At 27.6% G+C, this 17,028-nt stretch overlaps 2 protein-coding genes across 2 annotated transcripts in view; one reads left to right on the forward strand and one right to left on the reverse strand.

Annotated features, from left to right (window-relative positions):
* LOC135951308 (uncharacterized) overlaps positions 1–11,343 on the reverse strand; it is a 106,161-nt gene extending 94,818 nt beyond the window's left edge. The window contains exon 1 of the mRNA XM_065500931.1: positions 11,221–11,343. The gene's annotated coding sequence lies outside the window, so the exon portion shown is untranslated. The remainder of the gene's footprint in view (positions 1–11,220) is intronic.
* LOC135950898 (uncharacterized) overlaps positions 1–17,028 on the forward strand; it is a 315,472-nt gene that overhangs the window by 98,739 nt on the left and 199,705 nt on the right. The window lies entirely within an intron of this gene.

Genomic DNA, 17,028 nt, shown 5'->3' on the forward strand with positions numbered 1-17,028 from the left:
TTATCATATTTCAAAAATTTTCCTTATTAATTTGTCAATTTTTAAAAAAAAAATAAATATCGAAATTTACAAAATTAAAAAATTATTTTTTTTTCATAAATGAAAAATCAGATTCCTAGGCATATGTTTAGTTTCTGAAAGTATGTTTATTTAATTGTGTCTTTTGGATTGTACGGCAAATATTTTTTGATTTAACTAACAGTTTTTAGAAATGGAAAATCGTTTACGCTTACAAATTTATGGCTATTTAAATATTAATCTACGCACCCTTATCCCAAATTATATTTATAAGAGTTATTACTTAATTATATAAGATTATTGTAGTTTTTTGTGTTATTATCATATTTCAAAAAATTTTCTTTATTAATTTAACAATTTTTTAAAAAAATAAATATCGAATTTTACAAAATTAAAAAAAATATTTTTTTTTCATAAATGAAAAATCAGATTCCTAGGCATATGTTAAGCATCTGAAAGTCGGTTTATTTAAGTGTCTCTTTTGGATTATATGGCAATATTCTTAGCTTTAAATAACAGTTTTTAGATATGGAAAGTCGCGTTCGCTAAGAAATTTATGTATATTTAAAGATTATACCCTCGTAATTAATATTAATCATACGCAACCTTCTCTTAAATTATATTTCTATGAAAAATTGACCAATTGCATAAGTTTATTAAAGTTGTTTGTATTATTATTGTAATTTTTCTTATTTCAACAATTTTGTAATTTTAAAAATAAATATTCCGAAATTTACAAAATTAAAAAAAAAAAAATATTTTTTCGTAAATGAAAATTCTGATTTATATGCATATGTTTAGTTTCTGAAAATCGGTTCTTTTAAGCGTCTCTTTTGGGTTATATCAAAATATTCTTAGCTTCAATTAACAGTTTTTAGAAATGGCAAATCGTTTACGCTTACAAAATTATATCTATTTAAAGCTAATACCTCGTAATTAATATTAATCATACGCACCCTTATCCCATATTATATTTATAAGAGTTATTACTTAATTATATAAGATTATTGTAGTTTTTTTGTGTTCTTATTGTAATTTATCATATTTCCAAAAATTTTCTTTAACAATTTAACAATTTTTTAAAAAAATAAATGTCGAATTTTACAAAATTAAAAAATTATTTTTTTTTTTCATAAATGAAAATTCAGATTTCTACGCGTATGTTTAGTTTTTGAAAGTATGTTTATTTAAGTGTCTCTTTTGGATTGTACGGCAAATATTTTTAGCTTTAACTAACAGTTTTTAGCAATGGAAAATCGTTTACGCTTACAAAATTATGTCTATTTAAAGCTTATAGCCTCGTAATTAATATTAATCATACGCACCCTTATCCCAAATTATATTTATAAGAGCTATTACTCAATTATATAAGATTATTGCAGTTTTTTTGTGTATTATTATAGCTTATCATATTTCAAAAATTTTTCTTATTAATTTGGCAATTTTTTAAAAAAAATAAATATCGAAATTTACAAAATTAAAAAAAATATTTCTTAAATGATATCTCTCATAAACAAACTTTTTTTAAAGTTAATATTATGAAAATGTTTGCCTCATTAGTAAACAATTTTTGTATTTTTTATTTTATTATTAAGTTTCCAACATTTTCCTACAATCCTTGTTGAAAATATTTATTTTTTTTTTTTTGAAAAATAATACAGCATATAAGAAATAATTTTTTTTTTTTGAGTTTTCGCACATTTTTAATTTAATAAATTAATCAAATAATATATGGAATTAATTTACAAACTTGAAGACATTTTTTTTTGTTTAAATTTAGAAAAAAAATATTGTTTTAATAAAGTTTTAGATTTCTATTCATTTTTTTTAAGACTCTGAAAGTTAAAATATTTATGGGACATTTTCGAGTTTTTAGAGAATATTATTAGCTTCAAATGTCAATTGTCGGTTATTGAAAATATTTTATGTCATGAAAATAATGACAATTTTGAGTTTACAGCCTCTTAATTAATATTAATCATACGCACTCAGCTGGAAAATTATATTTCAAGGAATAATGCGCAAATTGTAGGCGTTTTCCATACATTTTAATGTTATTATAAACAAATACATTTATACTTCAATTTAGTTATTACTAAAACATTTGCCCAATTCACAATTGATGTCGTAGCATTGTATCGTTGTATGTCGTAATTTTTTTTATTAATGTTTTGTTTTTGTTTCGAAAAATTTGTTTGAAAAATATTTACGATATACAATGCTACAACGCTACGACATCAACTGTGAATTGGGCAATTGTTTTCTTTTTATTTTATAATCGTATCATCTGAATATTTACTGAAAAAACAAAGAAAATTTTTAAATTCCTCAAAAAATTTTGACTTTTTAAAAATTTAAATCTTTTAAATGAATAAAGCAAATAATGTGCCTGATAAAAATATTTTTTTAAACTTTACGAAAAAACTGAAAATTAATATTTTTTTATTATTAATGGTGATAAGGATTATTTAAGTTTATATTTTTTCTTATAGTGAATATTCTTGGCTTCCAATAACAGTTTTTATAAATTAAAAATCTTTTATACAAAGAAAGTTATGTTAATTTTAATCATACAACCTTTGAATTAATATTAATCATACGCAACCTACTGCGAAATTTTATTTTCAAGAATAATTCAGAAAAGGTAAGAATTTTATAAGGTTTTTAATACTATTATTACAACTAATCATATTTTCTTTAATTTTGTTAAATAATTTAGTAACTTTTCAAAAAATTAATTTAGAAAATCAAAAAATGAAAAAAATAAAAAATATTTAAATTTTTTTTAATGGAAATGTTTCATTAAGAAAGGAAATTTTTAACTATTAGTGAATTATTGTAAAGAAAAAAAAACAATGTTTTAAAAATTATTTATTTTAACCAAAACAATCCCTGAAATATTAAAATTAATATTAAATTTCTATAAAAAAAATCTTCTTTCACAGCAATTATCTATTCTATTTTACATTTATTCTGGCTTTGCCACAATTTCTTTCTAATTTATTCTCTTTTATTCCTATGAATTATAACACATTCTCTAAGACCTTTCTGTTAAAACGTTTGAGGTTCTTTAAAAACTATTTTTGTAACGGAAAGCGTTTTGTAACCTCTAACTTTGTTTTCAAAAAAAAAATTAAATTTCCATGCTAAAACAAAATTTTGCAACAAACTCACACTTAAGAGATGTTATGGAAAAAAAATGAAAGTATTCAAAAACTAGAAAATAGAAAGAAAGAAAAACCAACCAGAAAATTGTTTAATGTTTAACATTTTTTCCATTTACAATAAAACAAAACAAGCCAAAAGTAGAAAAAAACTCAAGCAAACAACAACTTTTCTTTGCAATTATTATTATTTTTACTATATTTTGTTTCCATTTATTATTATAATTATGCTTTTAGCTAAAAATGTGTTTCTGTTAGTTGGTTTACATTTTACATCCTTTCAAAAAAAAAAGCTCAAATGTATATTTAAAATAAAAATAGGTGTTTTTCGAACAAAAGCAAGAAAAAATGTAAAAATCCTTAAGTAAATTATAATTTTCTTGAAAAGAAGATAGGTAAAAGAAAGAAATATACACAAAGTTACAAAGCAAGTTGAGGTTTTTGTAAAAACCCCTCAAATAAAGGCATAATAAGTTAGAAAAGCACTTGTTTATAATAACTGAAAACAAATGTAAAACTATTTTTTTTTCATATTATTATAAAAAAATAAAGAAATTTGCCATAAAATGTTAAAATATTTAAAGAATATTTGAATTTTATTATTGGAAATTTCAAGAATTTTTAAATATTTTCAAAATCCTGAAAAAAATTATTGAAAATAATTTCTAAAACAAGATTTACATTAAAATTTAAATTCCTTTATCAATATTTTACATTTTATTTATCAAAACTCATTTCATTTGAAAAAATATAAGAATATTTAACCCAAATCTTCATAAATAGTTTTTTTTTTCTAACCAGCTCATTTAAAACTTGCTGCCAAAAACATTAAGCAGCTAAACAAAACCTTATCCAAATGCTATATTTCTCAAGAAATTGTTTAGTTTTTTTTTCTAGTACATGTATCTCTATAGTTTTTTTTGTTTCTTACACTTAACTATTCATAAACATTTCACAACCAAATACTTAACACTCTACTTCTAAACTCTACTTGGTAACAAAACTTTTTCGCAAAAGCCTGAAAATGCAAAAATAGTTTTATATTTTGAACAAGACAACAGAAAACAAAACAAAATAAACATGAAAATAAAAATAATGTAGCATTTAGTTAGTTCACTTCTTTATAAACTATTTAGTCGGTCAAAATCTTTTTCATACTAAGTGCTTATTCTATTTTACATAATATTTAAAATGACATAAAACCTCACAGAGAAACAAAGTTGGGATTAGTCTAAAACAGCAAAATAAAAACAGGACTTCAAGAGGAATGTGCAGCATATACAGTTTGAAACTTATGAGGAAAGAAGTTTTCTTAAGTTTTCTTATGAAATAAGAACAACGAAAATGAGTTTGTGGCCGAGCACTTTAAAACACAAAGTTCCAAAAAATATTTATCTTTTTAAGGATAAGCAAAACATATTTCTAAAATTAGGGAAATATAAGGATAGAAAACAGACTAGATCATAGCCAAGATCATAAACTAGACTATAAACTAGACTATGGACTAGACCATAGACCAGACCATTAACTAAACCATAGACCAGACCAAAGACTAGAACATAGACTAGGCCACTGACTAGTTCATCGACTGATAATAGACTAGACCATAAACTAGATCATAGACCAGACCATCGACTAGACAACAGACTAGACCACACACTAGTTCATAGACAAAAGCATAGACTACATATAGATCACGGACTAGATCATAGACTAAATCATAAACTAGACCTTAGACTAGACCATAGATTACACCGGAGACTACACTAGAGACTTTACCATAGACTAGACCAAAGACCAGACCCTAGACTAGATCATAAACTAGATTATAGACAGGATCATAGACTATACCCTTGCATATGGCTAGACCATGGACTAGAAAATAGACTAGACCGTGGACTAGACCATAGACTAAAACAAAAGACCATAGACTAGACCATAGATAAGACCGTAGGCTATACCACAAACTAGACCATAAAATAGACCATAGACTAGACCATAGACTAGACCATAGACTAGGCCATAGACTAGACCGTAGACTAGACCATAGACTAGACTATAGACTAGGCCATATAATAGACCATAAGCTAGACCATAGACTGGACCATAGACTAGACCATGGACTAGGCCATAGACTAGACCATAAACTAAAAAATAGACTAGACCATGGACTAGACAATGGACTAGGCCATAGACAAGACCATAGACTAGGCCATAGACTAGACCATGGACTAGGCCATAGACTAGACCATAGACTAGGCCATATACTAGACCATAGACTAGGCCGTAGACTAGACCATAGACTAGACCATAGACTAAACCATAGACTAGACCATAGACTAGACCATAGACTAAACCATAGATTAGACCATAGACTAGACCATAGACTAGACAATAGAATAGACCATAGACTAGACTATAGACTAGGCCATATAATAGACCATAAAATAGACCATAGACTAGACCATAGACTAGACCATAGACTAAACCATAGACTAGACCATAGACTAGACCATAGACTAGACCATGGACTAAACCATAGACTAGACCATAGACTAAACCATAGACTAGACCATAGACTAGACCATAGACTAGACCATAGACTAAACCATAGACTAGACCATAGACTAGACCATAGACTAGGCCATAGACTAGACCATAAACTAAACCATAGACTAGACCATGGACTAGGCCATAGACAAGACCATAGACTAGGCCATCGACTAGACCATAGACTAGACCATGGACTAGGCCATAGATTAGACCATAGACTAGGCCATAGGCTGGACCATAGACTAGACCATAGACTAAACCATAAACTAGACCATAGACTGAACCATAGACTGGACTATAGACTAGACCATAGACTAGACCATAGACTAGACCATAGACTAGACCATAGACTACACCATAGACTACACCATAGATATGAACTAGACCATAGACTAGACCATGGACTAGGCCATAGACTAGACCATAGACTAAACCATAGACTAGACCATAGACTGGACCATAGACTGGACTATAGACTAGACCATAAGCTAGACCATAGACTGGACCATAGGCTAGACCATGGACTAGGCCATAGACTAGACCATGGACTAGGCCATAGACTAGACCATAGACTAGACCATAGACTAGACCATAGACTAGACCATGTAGTAGGCCATAGACTATACCATAGACAAGACCATAGACTAGACCATAGACTAGACCATAGACTAGACCATAGACTAGACCATAGACTAGACCATAGACTAGACCATAGACTAGACCATAGACTAGACCATAGACTAGACCATAGACTAGACCATAGACTACACCATAGACTAAACCATAGACTAGACCATAGACTAGACTAGACAATAGAATATACCATAGACTACACCATAGATATGGACTAGACCATAGACTAGACCGTAGACTAAACCATAGACTAGACCATAGATATGGACTAGACCATAGACTAGACAATAGACTAGACCATGGACTAGGCCATAGACTAGACCATAGACTAGGCCATAGACTAGACCATAGACTAGACCATAGACTAGACCATAGACTAGACCATAGACTAGACCATAGACTAGACCATAGACTAGACCATAGACTAGACCATAGACTAGACCATAGACTAGACCATAGACTAGACCATAGACTAAACCATAGACTAGACCATAGACTAGACTAGACAATAGAATATACCATAGACTACACCATAGATATGGACTAGACCATAGACTAGACCGTAGACTAAACCATAGATATGGACTAGACCATAGACTAGACAATAGACTAGACCATGGACTAGGCCATAGACTAGACCATAGACTAGGCCATAGACTAGACCATAGACTAGACCATAGACTAGACCATAGACTAGACCATAGACTAGGCCATAGACTAGACCATATACTAGGCCATAGACTAGACCATAGACTAGGCCATAGACTAGACCATAGACTAGGCCATAGACTAGACCATAGACTAGACCATAGATATGGACTAGACCATAGACTAGACAATAGACTAAACCACATACTAGGGAATAGACAAGATTATAGACTACACCATAGACTATTTTAATTTAATCTATTTTTTAAGATTTATCTTTCCAAGTTCCGTTATTTTTTTCTGTTTGTTTGATCTTCTGTCTGCCTATTTGTCTTAATTTTATTGTTTCTATTGGATACTGCTGCTTTTAACCAATATAATTTGTCAAAATAACTATATATTTGTTGCGGCTTAATTATTTTGGCAGTTGACCCTAAATATATTTGTGTAAAACACTTAAAGATCTTTTTCAAAATTATTTAAAGAAAAACTGCTGCCAACTAGTGCTCATAGAAGTCGAAACCATTTATGTCTATTACAGCACTTTTAAAGCATAAATGACTTTTGCTATACAGCTTATCTACTTTCCAAAGCGTCCTTGGGCTTTTTTTTAAATATTTTAAGTAATTTTTCTTAAACAAAAATTATTTTGTAAGAAACCGCAATTTTTTTGTTTTTTTAAAGCCAGTAGATACAGAATTTTCCTTCAGCCATAAAGTTGGCATAGTTTCAGTTTCATTTTCATTTGCAGTTTCGTAAATTATTGTTGTTTATATTTCAACTTTTGTTTCAGTTTTCTCTATGTTATAATTTGAATTTCTTTTTATTTTGTCTGCTTTTGTTTTGCGTTTGGGGGAAATGATGTGTTAATGTTACTGCAAATGATACAAAATTTATCATATTTTTAGGATTTTTTTTTGTTTTTTTCTTATGCATAGACTTGGTATGATAATAATGCTGCTAATGCGGCTGACACATGTGGTTGAAAATGTTGGGAAAATAGTTTGGGTACAGTTTTTGTGTGGGTTGTTTTTTTTGTTTTCTTACAGCTCAAAGGTATTAAGGAGGCATTTGTCATGATGAGGCCAACTTTAACTGAATATGTATTACATATTTTGTTGTGAAAATTTATATAGAAAATTTAAGAAGACAAACATTGATGTACTGAAAGTTGGTTATTAAAGTAATTTTTCTGCATGATTAGGCAATTTATTCTATAATGAATGGCACCTTCACTTATTAATTTTTTAGAGGAGTTTTTTATTAGTGATTTTTATTTAATTGAACCAATATTTGCAATGTCGAATGTCGACCCTTCACCAAATTATACTTAAAAATACAAATTTTAAATATGTTTAGGGAAACAAAATTTAAATTTTTTTTCAAAATTGTTTTTGAAAATTTAAAAAAATTAAAAAATTTCAATATTTTTTTTTTTAATTTTTGTATCCAATTTTTTTTAAATTTTCTAAAATTTTTGATATTGTTTTTTTTTATCCAAATTTTTTTTAAATTCCAAAATTTTTTTTTAAATTTTTTTGTGAAAAAAAATTTATGACAAAAAAATTAGTTTGGTAAAAAAAATCGGGTTAAAAATATTTTTATTTTCAAAATTGTTTTTGAAAATTTAAAAAAATTAAAAAATTTCAATATTGTTTTTTTTTTTATTAATTTTTGTATCCAAATTTTTTTTAATTTTCTAAAATTTTCAATATTGTTTTTTCAATTTATTAGTGAAAAAATATTTATGACACAAAAATTTTTTTGGTAAAAAAAAATTCGGGTAAAATTTTTTTTCCCGATTTTGACCCATTGTAGGTCCAGATTACTATGGTCTTATATACATCGTTGCAATGGACTTTGAAATATCTATCATAAGATATCCATGTAATCTATATTAATGACTTGGTAATCCAGATATAGATAAACAAGTAAGAGAACTATATTCGGCTGTGCCGAATCTTATATACCCTTCACCAAATTATACTTAAAAATATTTTTTTTTTAAATATTTTTATTCAAACAAAATCAAAATTTTTTTAATGTTTTAAATTTTTTAAAAAAATTTTTTTTTCCAAATTGTTTTTTAATTTTTTTTAAAAAAAGTAGGTAAAAAATATAATTAGTCATGGTTTTTCGCTTATAACTCAGCCATTTGTGGGCCGATTTTCTCAATTTTAAATAGCAACCGAACCGGATATATAGCGGATATATTGATGTATGAATCATGTATGTCACTTATTTGGGGGCTACGGAAAGTTGATTTCAACATACAAGCAAACATTGCTATATCGATACTTTATGGGGTCGCAAATGAAAAATGTAGAAATTAGAAACGTAATGACAAACTAATATATACCTTTGCCACTCATGGTGAAAGGTATGAAAATATATTGTTTACTCAATATTTACATAGTCTATATGAAATTTACATCATGTAAAAAAAAAACTTTTATTTAATTTTAAGTTTTGTCACAAATATTGAGTAGTTGTTGAGGTAAATAGAAATGTTTACACATTATTTACACAGTTTGAAATTTACATAATGTAAATAATCAAATTTATGTTTATATTAAATTTTGAGGTAAATACGATATTTACACAATATTTACATAGTTTACATTTAATTTGAATTGCGAAAATAAACAATGTATAATTTTTTTAAAGAAAATTATAGATTTCCTAAGAAAAATGTATTGTTTACTCAATATTTACATTTAATTTACATCAAGTATTATTTCAATTTATTTTTTTTATAAATATTGACTTGTTTTTGAGGTAAAAAGTAAGGTTTACTCATTATTTACATTATGTAAATTACCCAATTATTTTACATGAAAAAGTTTGTCATGAATCCTGATCAGTTTTTGAGGTAACTAACATTATTTACACATAGTTTACATATAATTTACATGGTGTAAAAAAAAATCTCTTAAATTTCTTATTAAATTTGTATAAAAAATAAAGATTTCTCCAAAGATTAATATTGTTTACTCATTATTTACACAGTTTACATATAGTTTACATTGTATAAATACTCAATTTTACTTCTTTGTTTGATTATGTTATTAAAATTATAGAATTCTTAAGAATTACTCAGTATTTACCTAGTTTACATTTAATTTACATTATGTAAATATGAAAAAATTGTTTCTCTTTAAGTTCGATAATATATATCAAGTAGTTTTAGAGGTATATAATATTGTTTACACAATATTTACATTATGTAAATGAAGAATTCACTATATTCTTTTATAGTTTTTATTTAGGGTTTCAAGATTTCTTATTGTTTACACTTTATTTACATTGTTTACATTTAATTTACATCATGTAAATAAACTATTTGTATCCTTTAGTGACGGTTTGTTGTTTAGTTTTTAAGGTAAATTATAATGTTTACACATTTTAAACATTGTTTACATATAATTTACACCATGTAAATAAATAAATTTCAAATTCATAATAAATTTTAATGTTTATATTTGAACAATTAAAGATTTCTTATTAAAACTATATTTTTACTCGTTATTTACTTAGTTTACATGTAATTTACAATATGTAAACAAATAATTTTCTTTCTTTAAAGTTTGTTTAGTAGTTGTTTATGTACAGTTTACATATTTTTTAGGTTTTTTAAATATATTTTACATTGTGTAAATAATCTATTAAACTTTTCTGTTTAATTGTGATATGAAAATTAAAGATTCCTTAACAAAATTGTATTGTTTACACAATATTTACACTGTTAACATATAATTTACTTTATGTAAATAATTAATTTTTATTATGTTGCCATTTTTTTTATAAACATTGAGTAGGTTTTTAGGTAAACAATTATATTGAAACAGTTTACATATAATTTACATCACGTAAATAAACAAATTTCTCATCCACAATTAATTTCCATGTTTATGTTTCAACTTTGTAAAAAAAATTCTATTGTTTACACATTATTTACACTGCTAACCCATTATTTACATCATGTAAATAATGTAATTCAGCCACATTTTAATACATTTTTTCACTAGCTAGTAATTAATTTAACTTTTATTTCTTCATCAATGTTTTTACATTATGTAAATAAAGAGTTTTTGACGTGATCACACACAAATGTTCAAAGAAAATTTTTTCAATTATTTACTTCATGTAAATAATGTAAAATTAACTTAAATTTTTAAATAATTTTTTAATTTCTGCTACTCACTTTATTAATTGAAAGAAATTTTAAATTTTACACCAAAAATTTCTTACAAAACAAACTTCCATTTGACACTGTTTTAATACTACTCTAAAAACACTTCAAATCATACTAAATGCTCCAGATTCTTTAAATGAAATCACTGCTTGTTCAAAGAAAAAATAAATAGTTTTAAATATCAAAAAAATTAACAAGAAATAAAGAAACATAAAACAATATTGACATGTTAATTAAACTCTGTTAATTAGATTGTGAAAAAAAATAAACTAAACCACTTACTCATTGCTAGAAAGATTGACATTCTTACACATGTCGGTAAAAATGCATTTAAATACTAGATATTACTTTGCACTATAGAAGCAAAAACAAATACCTGTGTTACCAGGCTGATGTTTAACTATTACTTGAACTCTTGCTAATTAAAATGTGCTAAACAATAGACATGAACTGAGACATGTAATAAAGATTTCAAGAAATAAACTATTTCATATTATTTAAAAAAATAAAGAAAAACTAATGCAAGTATTTTCCATGTATGCGAATGACGTCAATTGCAATTTAAAATGAAACTGTAAATTTTCTAATGATATGATATTTAATTAAGTCTTTGAAAATACTAGCAACATTTCTTTACAAAGATGTCTACATGTGGATATTGTTTCCGTTTTTCTTAGGTTTTCCTTTTATCTTAGCAAGAAAAGGGGCTGTCTTTTAATATGGTTTTGACTTTGAGTTATATTTTGTTGTAAATGTTTTCTAGAGCTTTTGTGTATAGTTTTTTCTTTAAAGCAAATAAAAATAAACAAGATTTGTTAAGGATTATGCTTTAAGTGCTTAAGCATGAAATATTATTAAGAACTAAAGTCATTGCAAATTAAACCAAAAACGTAATTGAAAAAGGAACAAAAGTATTAATAAAATTGTATATAAATTTTGACAAATATTATACAAAATTTTATAAATTACATATTATTTAAATAGGATTCTCTAAAAATTACATGAATTATTTAGCAGTTCCAGTTCAGTTCTAGTTCAGTTCTAGTTCAGTTCTAGTTCAGTTCTAGTTCAGTTCTAGTTCAGTTCTAGTTCAGTTCTAGTTCAGTTCTAGTTCAGTTCTAGTTCAGTTCTAGTTCAGTTCTAGTTCAGTTCTAGTTCAGTTCTAGTTCAGTTCTAGTTCAGTTCTAGTTCAGTTCTAGTTCAGTTCTAGTTCAGTTCTAGTTCAGTTCTAGTTCAGTTCTAGTTCAGTTCTAGTTCAGTTCTAGTTCAGTTCTAGTTCAGTTCTAGTTCAGTTCTAGTTCAGTTCTAGTTCAGTTCTAGTTCAGTTCTAGTTCAGTTCTAGTTCAGTTCTAGTTCAGTTCTAGTTCAGTTCTAGTTCAGTTCTAGTTCAGTTCTAGTTCAGTTCTAGTTCAGTTCTAGTTCAGTTCTAGTTCAGTTCTAGTTCAGTTCTAGTTCAGTTCTAGTTCAGTTCTAGTTCAGTTCTAGTTCAGTTCTAGTTCAGTTCTAGTTCAGTTCTAGTTCAGTTCTAGTTCAGTTCTAGTTCAGTTCTAGTTCAGTTCTAGTTCAGTTCTAGTTCAGTTCTAGTTCAGTTCTAGTTCAGTTCTAGTTCAGTTCTAGTTCAGTTCTAGTTCAGTTCTAGTTCAGTTCTAGTTCAGTTCTAGTTCAGTTCTAGTTCAGTTCTAGTTCAGTTCTAGTTCAGTTCTAGTTCAGTTCTAGTTCTAGTTCAGTTCTAGTTCAGTTCTAGTTCAGTTCTAGTTCAGTTCTAGTTCAGTTCTAGTTCAGTTCTAGTTCAGTTCTAGTTCAGTTCTAGTTCAGTTCTAGTTCAGTTCTAGTTCAGTTCTAGTTCAGTTCTAGTTCAGGTTCTAGTTCAGGTTCTAGTTCCGGTTCTAGTTCAGGTTCTAGTTCAGGTTCTAGTTCAGGTTCTAGTTCAGGTTCTAGTTCAGGTTCTAGTTCAGTTCTAGTTCAGTTCTAGTTCAGTTCTAGTTCAGTTCTTGTTCAGTTCTAGTTCAGTTCTAGTTCAGTTCTAGTTCAGTTCTAGTTCAGTTCTAGTTCAGTTCTAGTTCAGTTCTAGTTCAGGTTCTAGTTCAGGTTCTAGTTCAGGTTCTAGTTCAGTTCTAGTTCAGTTCTAGTTCAGTTCTAGTTCAGTTCTAGTTCAGTTCTAGTTCAGTTCTAGTTCAGTTCTAGTTCAGTTCTAGTTCAGTTCTAGTTCAGTTCTAGTTCAGTTCTAGTTCAGTTCTAGTTCAGTTCTAGTTCAGTTCTAGTTCAGGTTCTAGTTCAGGTTCTAGTTCCGGTTCTAGTTCAGGTTCTAGTTCAGGTTCTAGTTCAGGTTCTAGTTCCGGTTCTAGTTCAGGTTCTAGTTCAGGTTCTAGTTCAGGTTCTAGTTCAGGTTCTAGTTCAGGTTCTAGTTCAGTTCTAGTTCAGTTCTAGTTCAGTTCTAGTTCAGTTCTAGTTCAGTTCTAGTTCAGTTCTAGTTCAGTTCTAGTTCAGTTCTAGTTCAGTTCTAGTTCAGTTCTAGTTCAGTTCTAGTTCAGTTCTAGTTCAGTTCTAGTTCAGGTTCTAGTTCAGGTTCTAGTTCAGGTTCTAGTTCCGGTTCTAGTTCAGGTTCTAGTTCAGGTTCTATTTCAGGTTCTAGTTCAGTTCTAGTTCAGTTCTAGTTCAGTTCTAGTTCAGTTCTAGTTCAGTTCTAGTTCAGTTCTAGTTCAGTTCTAGTTCAGTTCTAGTTCAGTTCTAGTTCAGTTCTAGTTCAGTTCTAGTTCAGTTCTAGTTCAGTTCTAGTTCAGTTCTAGTTCAGTTCTAGTTCAGTTCTAGTTCAGTTCTAGTTCAGTTCTAGTTCAGTTCTAGTTCAGTTCTAGTTCAGTTCTAGTTCAGTTCTAGTTCAGGTTCTAGTTCAGGTTCTAGTTCAGGTTCTTGTTCAGGTTCTAGTTCAGGTTCTAGTTCAGTTCTAGTTCAGTTCTAGTTCAGTTCTAGTTCAGTTCTAGTTCAGTTCTAGTTCAGTTCTAGTTCAGTTCTAGTTCAGTTCTAGTTCAGTTCTAGTTCAGTTCTAGTTCAGTTCTAGTTCAGTTCTAGTTCAGTTCTAGTTCAGTTCTAGTTCAGTTCTAGTTCAGTTCTAGTTCAGTTCTAGTTCAGTTCTAGTTCAGTTCTACTTCAGTTCTAGTTCAGTTCTAGTTCAGTTCTAGTTCAGTTCTAGTTCAGTTCTAGTTCAGGTTCTAGTTCAGGTTCTAGTTCAGGTTCTAGTTCCGGTTCTAGTTCAGGTTCTAGTTCAGGTTCTAGTTCTCCTTCTAGTTCAGTTTCTAGTTCAGGTTCTAGATCAGGTTCTAGTTCATGTTCTTGTTCAGGTTCTAGTTCTCCTTCTAGTTTAGTTATAATTCAAATCTAGATATTTTGTAATAAATATTAAGTGATTTTTTAAAATCCTTAAATATTTGTGTTGTATAGCTAATACACATGACCCAAAAAACAATTGTTTTAAATATGACAACAACAAAAATGCCCCAATAACGCCTTTTTCTCTCAAATGTTTACATCATGTAAACAATCTAATATTTCATGTTAAATATTAAAATTTACATAAAAACCCCTAAAGTAAAAAGCAAATATTGTCCCCTTTACGCTTATTAGGGTCAGTTGTTGTCTCCACAGAAAACAAGTATTCTGTGAACTGCTTAAAATGAAGATGTTAAATGTACAAGTTTAGTTCATATTTTAACTTGTACGAGTTTGTTATTTACTAGTCTTAAAAAAAATATATAAAATGTGAAGAAAGACAAGAAAAGACATTTCTGGTTTTCAGTCAACTGTTTTTCTATTTTGCACACCAACCATAAACTTTGTGATGTTGGTCGGTTGGTTGGTTGGTTTGGCTTGTTTTGTTTTTCAGTAGTGTCCATAAGCTTTTTATGGCATTTGTTGTATTATTTACAACAGTAATTAGTCATTATTAAAATTAAGATGACTATTCAGAAACAAAAAAAAAACTAAAATGCAATTTTTTGGTGGTGGGAGTTGTTTAAAGAAAATTTATTAATGAGATTTTCCAAAGAAATGGGGTAATAAATTTAAGTGGTGGATACAAATAACATGAAAATAGATTTAAGTTTTAGGAGTGTTTGTTTAAAGTTTATTATGAGATTGATTTCGATAAATTTTTAAATATTTAAGTAATATTTAGCTGTATAACGTATGATTGTTAATAATTTTAAGATATTTCCAAATAATGGAGCGTATGAATGATATTTATTATTTGTTATTAAAAACTTAAGCAGAATTACATTATTTTTTTAAGTTTAAATGTTGGTAGTTTCTTTATATATGATTTCTTTGACCAAAAACCCAAAGAAATCTTAAGAATCATAAATAAAATTTAAAAGTTACTCTAGTGATTTTCATGGTTATCGTTTAACATTTAATGGTTATTACAGCTGCATACAAAAACCCATAAAGAAACATACTGCTAGTCTATGCAGCCCTCTTGTAAAATGAAACAGACAAAAACTACTTACGACTTTAGCTGATAAACAGTGGTAAGGATTTGGAAATATAATAATAAAATTTGAAATAAGGACAGATTTGAACTGAGGTTCAAAAAAATTGAGAAATGTGTGTCATATTTTGTTTGAATAGAGTAATATGGCCTAAAACTTAATGCAAAAAAATACTTTTTTTTTAATTTTCAAAATAATTTTTTAAGTTTAGTCCATGAATTTTCTTTCACCAAACAGAAATATCTTCCAGTTTTGTTTGAAATATTATTTAATACACTATTTATATTCAGTAGCCATTTAAATTTATTTGCTAGCGTTTCTAGAAGAAAAGTTACAGGATATTTGTAAATTAAACCAGGAATTAATATTAATCATACGCTCTAGTAATAAAAAATAAAAAACCTCATAACTTCTAAATTATTGATCACATCTTTACAAAACTTGCGAAGACGATAGGGTTTAACCAAAGGATGCAGTCTGTTGGGATAGGGTAATGTGGCCAAAACTTAAATGGAAAATTACTTTTTTTTTCAATTTTCAAAAATATTTTTCAAGTTCAGTCCATGAATTTGCTTTCAAATAAGAGAAATGCCTGCCAATACTGTTTCATATATTATTTAGTACACTATTTAGATTCAACATTCATTTAAATTTATTTAAAAGCGTTTCTAGAAAAAAGTTACAGGGATATTTGTTTACTAAACCAGGAATTAATATTAATCATACGCTCTAGTAAACAGTATATGAAAAAAAACAACATGACTTCTAAAATATTGATCAGATCTTTACAAAACTTGTGAAGATAATAGGGTTTAACCAAAGGATAAGCTACGGTTTCTAAAATTTGTATAGAAAAATGTGGCCTAAATTTAAAAAGAATAATTACTACTTTTTTAATATTCAAAAATATTTTTTAAGTTCAGTCTATGAATTTTTTATCAAATAACAGAAATGCCTGACAATTTTGTTTAAAATATTATTTAATACACTATTTAGAATCAATATCCATTTAAATTGATTTGCTGTTGTTTCTAGCAAGGAAGTTACATAGATATTTGTATATTAAACCAGAAATTAATATTAATCATACGCTCTAGTAAACAGTATGATAAAAAAAACTATATAAATTTTAAACTATTGATCAGATCAGATCCAAAGGATGAACTACGGAGGTTTAGAATATTTAAATTTGTAAATATAAAATTGAGTGGCGGCATGGTGTAGTGGTTAAAGTGCTTTCCTACAAAACCAAGCCAGGTTCAATCCCTGGCAGAGGTTGAAAAATGTTCATCATGGTTTTCGAGTTTTTAAAATTAACCCCCCTCTAAACAATCCA

This window comes from Calliphora vicina, chromosome 2 (assembly GCF_958450345.1).
Source record: "Calliphora vicina chromosome 2, idCalVici1.1, whole genome shotgun sequence".
In the NCBI taxonomy this organism is placed as follows: Eukaryota; Metazoa; Arthropoda; class Insecta; order Diptera; family Calliphoridae; genus Calliphora; species Calliphora vicina.